The sequence below is a fragment of the Agrilus planipennis genome, unplaced genomic scaffold (genome assembly GCF_000699045.2).
Source record: "Agrilus planipennis isolate EAB-ADULT unplaced genomic scaffold, Apla_2.0 scaffold25, whole genome shotgun sequence".
In the NCBI taxonomy this organism is placed as follows: Eukaryota; Metazoa; Arthropoda; class Insecta; order Coleoptera; family Buprestidae; genus Agrilus; species Agrilus planipennis.
The window spans coordinates 197,060-208,278 of NW_020439112.1; positions in this window are offsets into that span (position 1 = coordinate 197,060).

Here is an 11,219-nt window from a genome sequence, read left to right on the forward strand (position 1 = left end):
AATAAAAAAAGGACTATCTTTCGGTGTTTCGTCAATAGTCCGTCAGTCCAATGAGGGAAATGGCTGAAGAATACCTTATAATGGAGAAAATGATTGAAACACGGGTTATTTTATTGGAAATTTCGCGAGGAACACGAATATGTATATAAAAATTATTTGCCCGGCATAAAGTGGGAGAAAATCCGCAAAAACAATTGCAAATTTGATTATCTTGTGAAATATGAAAGATATGGAAAAAAAGTTTCAATAAAAGTTTTTCANAAAATTTTCATTGTTTTTATAAACAAATGTTTAAAAATTATCCAAATGCGTTACTTTTTGTATCAAAATTTGCAGCAGCCTAAACGGAACAAATTCGCATTTTACAATTTTTAACGGAGTTATAGCGGCTTAAGCATTTAATTGTTTCAAAAAACAATGAAATAATAGATAATTTTTTTACACAGCAATTTCATTAAACGTTTCATTTTGCAATATGAAAACCTTTATTTTAAAGAATTTAATTATTATTGGACAGAATCATAAATACTAATTAGCAAAATTCTAATTATAAAATGAATTTTAGGTACTAATAAACAACTAAACTGATGTATGTTAAAAATGTCTTTACATAAGACCTGATTGTAATTAGTTGTGATTAAGTGAAGAGACGGTTAATTAATGAATTCCATTTTTATGTACCTATACGTAATTGGAAGTTCCTTCCTGGTTTATTATATTTCTGGTTATCGATTCTGTTATACAAGGACATTTAAAAGGTTAAAATTAAATTCCGTGTGCTCCTTATTTCAGTAATAATTAAAGTTATCGAGGTTTTTATGTCTACGTTGCCTTTATTCTCATTCTCGTTTTTAATTAATTATTACATGTGTAAAACTTCCTATGCATGGACAAATTATAATTATAATACCTACAGTGTCTAACAAGAAGTACTAAATAAAAAGGAAAATTTCTGCTTTAGCGTCAAACTTTTTAATTTTTGTTGCGAATACGTCGCCAAATTTTGGAACCAAGAAATATTCGAATTAGAAAAGATTTCCAGTTATAGAAGTTTCAGTTTAAAGTTCTATTGTGGTAAGGTATATTTAGTAAACGTTACAAGACTTCTAATATAATTTGTAATTGATGATCATGGGCCAAATTTACTGGAATAAAAATGCTCAAAGAATGTACTTGTTCGCAACAAATAACGATAATAATTGAATTTACTTTTGGACAACAAATAATGTGGGTGGTGGCTGATGTGTAACCAAGAAGAAGATAACGTTTAACGGCCGAGTGAGTGTAGTTGTTGCTGATGCCTAGGTACTGGGTGCCACCCTGTGTTTTCTGTTATTTTTTACTAGTGAACACAGCTGGTGGTATCTCAGTAGCTTTGCATCCATTTCTTCGAATACTACACCCAACTGGGAGAAGTATAGTCGTTCTTTAATTTTTACATTTTTTATCAATAATGTATCATCGTCATTCGTTTTTAGTCCATCTAGTTATTTCCAGAGATGTGTAAAATGTTTTTTTTTAAAGTATTTAAATACAAAATGCAAATACTATTTTGATTTGTTCTTTCAAATGTAAAATACGTATTTTCAAAATACTTCTTCGAAATTAATACTTTTTTGTAGTATTCAATTTTCTACATTTACTTAAGTATAAAATAATAATAATATAATAATTAAATATATAATAAATACAAGACAAAAATAGGTATTTTTTATTTTGTATTTGCATTTTANGAAAAATATCTAAAACTTTTCGACAAATCAGTTGATGTAAACATTTACTAAATTGTTTGAAATATTTAGAAAATAAACTTTTACCGAATGAATTTTTGTAGTTTTATAAATGCAATAATGTAAGTATGCTTTGCGATGCATTTATTAATGATGCCTTAAGATTATAAAATTATGATATTAAAAAATTAAAAACAAAAAGACATGCAAATCTGTTTTTTGTTTGTGATAGAAACTGTTGCGATTTTTAATGTTAAAAAAAGTATTATGCACGTGATGTCGCCATCTATTGCGCAGAAATAACATTGAAATGATTTGGAATAGAACTACATTGTTACTTTTATTAGCAATTTGCGTGGCAGATGCCTCTCGACATTCTAATGATGCCTTAAGATTATAAAATTATGATATTAAAAAATTAAAAACAAAAAGACATGCAAATCTGTTTTTTGTTTGTGATAGAAACTGTTGCGATTTTTAATGTTAAAAAAAGTATTATGCACGTGATGTCGCCATCTATTGCGCAGAAATAACATTGAAATGATTTGGAATAGAACTACATTGTTACTTTTATTAGCAATTTGCGTGGCAGATGCCTCTCGACATTCTAAGCCCGCGCAAAATTAGTTTCTCAAATATTTTTCAGTCAAAAAAGTTTATGTAATCATTAGCTGTTTAGAATTTTGGCATAGTCCCCATTCACCACAAACATAGGTATATAGACATACATATACTGTTCTTTCTATATCTTTAGTTTTATATAATATACCTGTTCAATAGGCTGATGCAGTACCTATTACTGAAATTGATATTAACCTATTTACAAAATAATTTCTTTATGAATAAATACTTAAAAGAAAAACGAAGAATTGTTCATAGTTTCCTACTGTAAAAGGTCCCCTTTTAGGTCACTTATTTACATTTGTCCCTTTTTTAAGTTTATGTACCCACTAATTTTGAAATGTTTTTGCGACTCGAATTGTCTTTGTGAGCGTCCCCACATGTATATATATATAAGGCGCTCAGGTCAGTGGCGGCTCAACCAAGTAGCTGTACAAAACAACCACATTTTTCAACGTCTTTTTTTGTACAATTTCCGATTATTCCTAACCTTTTCCAGATATTATTTATAAGAATCAAATCAAAGATTGTAACCTTAAAATGCACCACCCAGCCATATTAGTTAGAAATAAATAAAATCTTTTATTTTTAAAACATGTAGGTCATGTAGGTACATTATTTCGAAATAAAATTAGAGTGATATTTGTTTAGGTACCTAATTATCTGATATACAAGGATGATATGTAGGTGCTACCCAATGAATTAAATCCTTTTGAACATCCTGTATATTCTCCGAGAAGAGTAAATAGATAAATACATAAAGACGTACAATATAGCCAATCAGTCTACCATTCTTATTACGTTATATTTATAAAACTATGTAGATACATATACGTATACCGTGTACCTGTACATGTGTGTGTTTGTTGCTGCTTGCTTGCTTACGTGTTTGTACCTGAAATACGTAACTCGCATGGATGATACATAATATTTCACCCGATGTACTTACAACCTCTAATCAACGCTAGTTTTCTATTTTGGACGCATGCACGCTGCATCTATTCCTTACTGCACTGCATCGCGCTGTCCTTCACATTTTCATCTGCTGGGGATAATATTGGCCCGAATTGATAAGTAAAACTATGCACTGTTGGCCACCGATACTGTATAACTTTGCACGCGCGTCTATACTACGTCGCAATCGCTGTAAATTGTACGAGAGCTGTTCGAAAACCAAGATCCATTTTTATTATCCTAATTTTTTTATTTAAATTCGTCAACAGATTGTCTTATTTATATTTATTATCGGTGTTGTAGGATTTTTCAAATCTTTCGTGACCAATTTATGTGGTAGTAATTATCATTTATACTGTAGCGTAAAAGCTGAGGGCTACACCGCTGCGACGTCTATGTTCGGAGTTAATGTACTACCAAGGCGCTCAGGGTACTGCCGAAATTACTGCTGTGGCTTCTAGTGATTGTATTCATGTAATATGTATGTAAAGCTGCACTGGTACTCTAGCAGCTTAATAATTACCTAAGTTCAGTATTAATATAAAAAATTAATAATGNTTCACGAACAGTGTACCTACCTAAAATAAAATCTGTAAGATAAAAAAGGGGGTGAATGTTTAATAATATAGTATATGATATGACGGATAGGGATTGCGTATTTATCGCGGGACTGTCAGACGAAGAAAAACTTCTTATGAATAAATAATACAGTATTTTATCTAATTAACTGTTGGAAAATGTTGAAATTATTGAATATTAACTTCAAGACTTCATTAAGGCGGGTTGTAATAATGCTGTGAGCAATGAATTGCATGTGTTATAACCTTAAACGAATAAATAGTTTTACAAATAAAATTTTGAAAAAGTTCATGCCTTATCTCTTGTCATGGAATTTTATGAAAACCTACTCAGTCGAGGCTTTGTTCTCGCTATTTTCAAAACGACAATATAAAACCACGAAAGTAAAATTGTGCATAGGAAATAAATGTTATCCTGCATCGTCAGTTTCATAATTACGCTTAGTGTCGGCGGTCCTTTTGGTTTTTTTCTGTATGTACTACAGTGGTCAAAATCATTCGATTTTTTTTTTGTTTTTAGTTTCTTATCGTAGCTACTGTTTTGTGGATTGCACTTTTATATCTGTTTTGAACCTAATTCTGTTCGTCTTAAGTTTTCTGACACCCCACGTATTCGCCTAGGTGATTTTAGAAGCATTAGCAAAAACAGTGGCAGTCGTCACATTGCATAACGTTGTTATTTTCGAACCAAGATCCCGGCTAAGTTACACACATGGGATGCTACAATTTCTACTTCGCCCTGTCCACACTTGACTGTTGTTGCTCACGCTCAGCTGTTGCATGATGTACGAACATTATTATAAAAATCGTCCTTCTTTTACGTAGCCGTAGCCGCAGTCGTTACCAATTCGGTTTGTACTACCTATGTGTGCTAAATAGTGCTAAAATTTAATACCTATGTGTGCGAAAAGTGAGCCCTGGTTGCTGCCTCTTAAAAATAATTATTTATCATCCACGTAACTCCCGTCGCCGCATTTATAGAGTTCTCTTCATTAAATTTAGTTTCAACTATCTAAGTCGATTTTGTTTCCATTCGATCACAGCAATAGTTAATAACAATTTCCTGTTATTGGTTTTCCGTTGTTGTTGCTGTTATTATTACTTATTGCAATTGATATTTTCGTTGTATGTACTTTTAATATTTATTTATTATCAGGAGGCAGTGTGGGTAGTTTTTGTGACTGTATGATTCATAATTATGGTATATAATACATATGTACATACGTGTGTGTGTGTTGAAAAGTGTGTAGGTATATAATACATAAATCGTAACATTTAATACCTCAAAGAGGTACCTTTTTTGTTTCTCTTTTGTTAAAATAATTTTCCGCGTTAAGTTTTTCTTTTATGTTTTATATGCTACATTATATGCCTGCCCAAAATGTATTTGTGGTTTTCACCGACTAACCTTTGCTTTTGGTTGCATAATCGATTGCTTATTAATATGCCTTCGTTCCGAAAGATTTGATTTTTGTCTGTTTTAAACGTTCTGCTGTATCATATGTTAACTAAATAAACTGCATATGATATGATGTTGGACTAAAACCTGGTTTAAAATTTTCTTTTCGCAAAGTCATTCATGCTTTTTGTGCTTTTATTGCTTCTCTCTATTGCTTATTTCAAATTATATTTTCGTATGTTTGAGATAAAACTCGTCTATGTCTATGCATTTGTATTTTTTTTAAATAAAAAAAACTTCTAATTGTCAGTGTATTGTACTAATTATCTAAAGTGCCAAAGTTTGAAGGTTGTTGGCTATGACATTTGTTAAGTAGAAAAATATAGACGAGCTTTATCAAATGGATTCCATATTGGACAGACTGTACATTTTTTAAAGCTGTTTGCCATTGTTTTGAAATACATAACATGATAGAACACGTCCAAGTATTGCCAAAAGTGCCCACGTACAGTCAGTTCAATGGTTAAAAGCGATTAATTTTTTATTTTTCGTTATCATTAATGTGAAATTGTAGCCTGCAGTATGTCGACACATTTGTAAAGAACTGAATTTTCTACCAATAAAAGTTTTCAGAAAGCAGTAATGAATCACTATATATTTTTTCTAAGGAAAAGTGATCCTTGCTATTTTTCGTTATCACTTTCAGGAATATATGTTACGAATTTGTCGAGCCAAAGGTTATTTATATATGTTGTTTTTGAACAATTGCTAAAATCGACTACTGACCGAAATTTTTTTACAGAATGCGTTATTTGCTCATACCACATTTGCATACATTTTGTATAACTACCCAGAACGCGTTGTGGATAAATCAGTAAGATCCGCAATGCGAATTTACGCCTATAATCGAAAACAAATCACTGTTTTTTAAATCAGACCAAGCATCATTCCAACCGAATCAAGAAATCAGGAAATTTTGGCGGTGTTTAGAACGCATTAAATAGCTCAAACCCCAACGCCAAAACATGACAACTATAAATACGTCCGAAGTAGATACTTTTCGGTAACAAAGTGATCTTCTTTAGGGACTGCAGAGAACTGAGTTTTCTTCAGTTTCTGAGGAAGACTTTGTTGCTAAATAGTTTAGTGTTATGGGTTTGGCGTTGCGGTTTGGAGCTGTTTACTATGTTGTACAACATCGCTAATGTTTTGAGTCTATTGATTCGGTTGGAAAGAAGGTTCAATCTAAAATTAGGCCAATCATCATTCCAACCGAATCAAGAAGTGTATAAACTTTGGCATATACAACACTAAATAGCTTAAACCCCAACGCCAAAGTCCGACACTAAAAAATACGTGAAGTAAATACATTTCGGTAACAAAGTGATCTTCTTCAGGGACTGCAAAGAACTGAGTTTTCTTCTGTTTCTAAAGAAGGCAATAATTTTGTTACTGAACAGCTTAGTTTTGTGCGTTTGGCGTTGTGGTTGCCAATGTTTTCAGTCTTTGATTCGGTTGGGAAGAAGGTTGGTTTGCTTCAATTTAAAATTAGACCAACCATCAAAAGTCTATAAATTTTGGCAGTGTATAGAACACTCTAAATATTAGCTTAAACCACAACGCCGAAACACGACACTATAAAAAACAACCGAATGTGTTACTGAAAAGTTAAGTGTTGTGTGTTTGGCGTTGCGGTTTGGAACTATTTATTGTGTTGTACGACATCGCCAATGTTTCGAGTCTTTTGATTCGGTTGGGAAGAATTTCAATTTCAAATTAGACCAAGCGTCATTCGAACCGAATCAAGAAATCTATAAACTTTGGCGATATACAGAACACTCTAAATAGCTCAAAGTCCAACGCCAAAGCACGACCCTATAACACACGTCCAAAGTATATAGTTTTCGGTAACATAGTGGTCTTCTTCAGGGACTGCAGAGAACTTAGTTTTCTTCAGTTTCTAAGGAACCGAATTTATTACATAAAAATTTAGTGTTGTGTGTTTGGCGTTGCGGTTTGAAGCTATTTAGTGTATTGGGCGATACCGCCAATGTTTCCAGTCTTCTTGATTTGGTTGGAAATGTTTGGTCTGATTTGAAATTGAATCAGGTCAACCGCAACGAAACTTTCATAGGGTGAAAACTAACTTGTGGCTATTCACAATACACAGTACTCATGATGGAGAAATCGTGGTTTGTTTTCGTATAGTGTGCGGATCTTTGTAATATATCAATAACGCGCGTTGGGGAAGAATATCATAACGTTCACGCAACACGCGTTGTGGTCAATCAGCAACACTCACAAGACGTTGCGGGTATAAATCTCGGTCGGTAGGTGATTTTGGTAATTGTGTTCAACATATTGGAATATGTAGATGTTGATGTTAGTTTTTAGGTGCTTTTCGACAGCTAGATGGTGGTACAAGCATATATAGAGCACTCACTCACTAGTTACTGCGTACCTATCGTGGTAGAAAATGCACGTAATCTTATTGCAACCCCATTTCGACTGCTGCCACACACACTACTTCTATCATTCAATTTAGTTTGGTTCTTCGTGTAATATACAGGGTGGTCGGGATGCGTGCCAGAAGCGCGTTTACATACAGTGTCATTCATCTGTAAATGCACTATCTGGTACGACATTGCGCCATTCAAAATCTTCTTCTCTTTTTATGTTTGTGGTTGCTTTTCTTTTTTTCGCCACTCTTTTTTTTTTTCTCATTTCCTATCTTGTCTCTGTTAGTTATTGGTAACACTACTTCTTTTTTAAGATTATTTCGCGATAGGCGCAATAGATGGGCATCACCTGTGTGTAGATATTAAATTAAATAAATATAATAATGCCTCCGTAGTCGTATGTTTGAGATAAAACTCGTCTATGTCTATGCATTTGTATTTTTTTTAAATAAAAAAAACTTCTAATTGTCAGTGTATTGTACTAATTATCTAAAGTGCCAAAGTTTGAAGGTTGTTGGCTATGACATTTGTTAAGTAGAAAAATATAGACGAGCTTTATCAAATGGATTCCATATTGGACAGACTGTACATTTTTTAAAGCTGTTTGCCATTGTTTTGAAATACATAACATGATAGAACACGTCCAAGTATTGCCAAAAGTGCCCACGTACAGTCAGTTCAATGGTTAAAAGCGATTAATTTTTTATTTTTCGTTATCATTAATGTGAAATTGTAGCCTGCAGTATGTCGACACATTTGTAAAGAACTGAATTTTCTACCAATAAAAGTTTTCAGAAAGCAGTAATGAATCACTATATATTTTTTCTAAGGAAAAGTGATCCTTGCTATTTTTCGTTATCACTTTCAGGAATATATGTTACGAATTTGTCGAGCCAAAGGTTATTTATATATGTTGTTTTTGAACAATTGCTAAAATCGACTACTGACCGAAATTTTTTTACAGAATGCGTTATTTGCTCATACCACATTTGCATACATTTTGTATAACTACCCAGAACGCGTTGTGGATAAATCAGTAAGATCCGCAATGCGAATTTACGCCTATAATCGAAAACAAATCACTGTTTTTTAAATCAGACCAAGCATCATTCCAACCGAATCAAGAAATCAGGAAATTTTGGCGGTGTTTAGAACGCATTAAATAGCTCAAACCCCAACGCCAAAACATGACAACTATAAATACGTCCGAAGTAGATACTTTTCGGTAACAAAGTGATCTTCTTTAGGGACTGCAGAGAACTGAGTTTTCTTCAGTTTCTGAGGAAGACTTTGTTGCTAAATAGTTTAGTGTTATGGGTTTGGCGTTGCGGTTTGGAGCTGTTTACTATGTTGTACAACATCGCTAATGTTTTGAGTCTATTGATTCGGTTGGAAAGAAGGTTCAATCTAAAATTAGGCCAATCATCATTCCAACCGAATCAAGAAGTGTATAAACTTTGGCATATACAACACTAAATAGCTTAAACCCCAACGCCAAAGTCCGACACTAAAAAATACGTGAAGTAAATACATTTCGGTAACAAAGTGATCTTCTTCAGGGACTGCAAAGAACTGAGTTTTCTTCTGTTTCTAAAGAAGGCAATAATTTTGTTACTGAACAGCTTAGTTTTGTGCGTTTGGCGTTGTGGTTGCCAATGTTTTCAGTCTTTGATTCGGTTGGGAAGAAGGTTGGTTTGCTTCAATTTAAAATTAGACCAACCATCAAAAGTCTATAAATTTTGGCAGTGTATAGAACACTCTAAATATTAGCTTAAACCACAACGCCGAAACACGACACTATAAAAAACAACCGAATGTGTTACTGAAAAGTTAAGTGTTGTGTGTTTGGCGTTGCGGTTTGGAACTATTTATTGTGTTGTACGACATCGCCAATGTTTCGAGTCTTTTGATTCGGTTGGGAAGAATTTCAATTTCAAATTAGACCAAGCGTCATTCGAACCGAATCAAGAAATCTATAAACTTTGGCGATATACAGAACACTCTAAATAGCTCAAAGTCCAACGCCAAAGCACGACCCTATAACACACGTCCAAAGTATATACTTTTTGGTAACATAGTGGTCTTCTTCAGGGACTGCAGAGAACTTAGTTTTCTTCAGTTTCTAAGGAACCGAATTTATTACATAAAAATTTAGTGTTGTGTGTTTGGCGTTGCGGTTTGAAGCTATTTAGTGTATTGGGCGATACCGCCAATGTTTCCAGTCTTCTTGATTTGGTTGGAAATGTTTGGTCTGATTTGAAATTGAATCAGGTCAACCGCAACGAAACTTTCATAGGGTGAAAACTAACTTGTGGCTATTCACAATACACAGTACTCATGATGGAGAAATCGTGGTTTGTTTTCGTATAGTGTGCGGATCTTTGTAATATATCAATAACGCGCGTTGGGGAAGAATATCATAACGTTCACGCAACACGCGTTGTGGTCAANAACCCAAGGGGTTTTGCTCCATTTTTATTTAATTTAGCTTTAGTTTAATAGAAGTAAAATTTCACTGAAATTTCGTATCTACTTATTGTTTAAAATTTATATGCAATAATACAATAATAAGCGCAGTACTTGTAAAAACATTATATCTAAAATGGAGTAGTAGGAAATTGTGTTTTATCCGGAATTTTAGATAAGTGGTATACAAATCTATACATTTACATATACAATGTAAGTTCTGGGGGTTGAGCATTTCCAAAGTTACAGTACTTCCAATTTAGCTGTTTTTTCCCTAAGAGCCCTACTACCCTGGTTGGCCGAAAGCCAGCGAAAACTCGAGAATGGGCCAAAAAATTCTCCTCAGACAGTCTGCAAACTGACGCAACGTAATCGTGTACGTTTTCCAATGTCGTGTCGACGTTGGATGACTCATAGTATCATAAATACAATTTTTTTTCAGGGTGCTAGTCAAATCAATACGAATTTTCTATTAAGTATATGTACAGTCAAAACCGCGCTCTTATCAACGACAAACTTTCAGGTTTGTTTTTCATTCATTCACGAACAGTGTACCTAATACCTAAAATAAAATCTGTAAGATAAAGGGATAGACTTGTAATTTTCAGCCGTTATTCTAAAAAGTTTTGATAAACAGGTTTCCTTATTCTGACTATGACAATTTAGTGATAAAATGCATGGACAGTGGACACTCCCTTCCCCGACAAATAACGAAGTATATTTTTTGTACTAACATTTTTTAGTTCCCGAGTTTTTTATTTCAGGTTTCATTTAAAAAACTTTTCACTATCGGACAGGTAATATTACGAGTAGTAAATTAGCGTTCAATAAATAAATATTGCAATGAAAAATTCAAAAAGGCATACTGCCCGGGTACATTACAAAACCTGAATTCACAAATACTTATATAAAAAATAAAATTACAATAAACATGTTTTCGGGTAGACCATTTTTCCCAACTAATTCTTTTAATTTAATTAAATTGTTGATTTAATGATATTTTATTAAGATC